The sequence below is a fragment of the Schistocerca nitens genome, chromosome 1 (genome assembly GCF_023898315.1).
Source record: "Schistocerca nitens isolate TAMUIC-IGC-003100 chromosome 1, iqSchNite1.1, whole genome shotgun sequence".
NCBI lineage: Eukaryota > Metazoa > Arthropoda > Insecta > Orthoptera > Acrididae > Schistocerca > Schistocerca nitens.
The window spans coordinates 624,963,772-624,965,615 of record NC_064614.1 but is presented as its reverse complement, the minus strand read 5'-3'; positions in this window follow the sequence as shown (position 1 = coordinate 624,965,615).

Sequence of the window (1,844 nt, the reverse complement as noted above, 5' to 3'; positions counted from 1 at the left end):
AAACATTGTTGCATGTTAACAGTTTCTAAGTGTGACAAAGCGTACTAGTAACGTGAAGTGAAAAATTTTATAGCAAAGACTAAGTTAAATAGCAGATTATCTCTCAATAAACGGTTTAACATGTGAAATGTGGTGCAATCCTTTACTCTTCCTAGGACGCAGAGTTTCAACTTCAAAGCTATTATCATGTGGTATACGTCGGATTCTGTAAGGTCCATTGTAAATCAGAAAGAATTTGCGACTCAACTGTTTCTTCTTATATGACAATGAATGAGCTTTAATGAGGACTTTCTGACCAACATATAATTTCTTTGCATTTTCTTTTCCGTGTGGTTTTCTCCTTTTGTCTGCAGCAGAATTTATATTTTTAATAGCCAAATCAATTATGTCTTTGTGTCGAAGTTTACGTGTATTCGGAAAAGGTACAAGCTCTCTGATTCTGTTCGGTGGTTCTCCATTCTTCAGTACAAGAATAGGTGTTAAAGCAGTGGAGTCATGAGGCGTTTCATTCAGCACGTTTTGAAATAAGTGTAAATATCTGTCCCAATACTGATGCTTTCTGTGACAATAAAGTCTGCAAAGCTTATTGATTTCTTTCATAATCCGTTCAGACGGGTTACAATGTGGTGAGTACAATGAAATAAAAACAGGTTTGATTTTATGATTCCGAAGCATGCGTGACCAAACAGCAGATCTGAATTGTGGTCCGTTGCTGAAATGGCTTTACTAAAGTGTCCAACTTCACGTAAGAAATTTTTAACAAAGGCGTTGGATACAAACCGTCCAGTGGCTTTACGTAACAGTGTGAAAGAAACAAATTTTGAAGTAAGTTCAACAGCGACGAGAACGTAGGAAAATCCATTCGATGTTCTGACAAGGGGTCCCAAGAGATCAACAGGAATGATAGGAAACAACGGAGCACGATGTGAGATGGTAGATGGTTTACCTTTTTGACAAAGTTTACAAATAGACAAGACTCTTCGAATTCTCTTTTTCATATTGTTAAAATAACAAGTCGTCCGAAGAATATGTTAACATTTTCGTGGACCAAAATGTGCATTGCTGAAATGTATGTACCAAATGAGCTTATTAACAAAATCGTCTGGAATGCAAAGTACCCATAGCTTGTCATCAACAGTGCAGCGTTTGAAGAGTATGTTGTTTCTAACCAGACAATAATGCCGAATCTGTGTGTGTGTGTGTGTGTTTTCATGCCATTTAATTTTGGTGTCTTTCCAAATCGGATCTTTATCTTGTTGATGACTAATGTCCTTTAAAGATGTGGTGATGAAGTTTTCAAAGGCGACTATCTGAATGTTGCCTTCCGTGTTACTTTTCTGAAGCCCAGCCGGTGCACGTGACACTGCGTCCGCAACAATGTTCTCCTTGCCGGGAATGTAGACTATTGTGAAGTGGAATTCTTGCAGAAACAATGCCCAGCGTTTTAACCTGTCATGATTTAATATTGAAGACATAAGAAATTGTAATGCACGATGATCACTGTATACGTTTACGTGCTCACCAGAAAGAAAGAAACGGAATTTGTTAAATGCCCAAATGATAGCTAAAGCTTCTAATTCTGTAACGGAATAATTTTTTCAGGTTTTGTTAGCACTCGGCTAGCAAAAGCAATGGTTTTCTGAACAGTAGTGTCATTTACTATGGCTTCTTGAAATAAATGGGCACCAAGACCGACTTTAGAAGAATCCATGCTAAGGCAGAAATCTTGTGACAGATCTGGATGAGCTAGTATTGGTACATTAAGCAGCGCTTCTTTCAAAGAATTGAATTCCGACTGTGCCTGTTCGACCCAGTTCCAAATAGTATTTTTTCCAGTGAGAGAA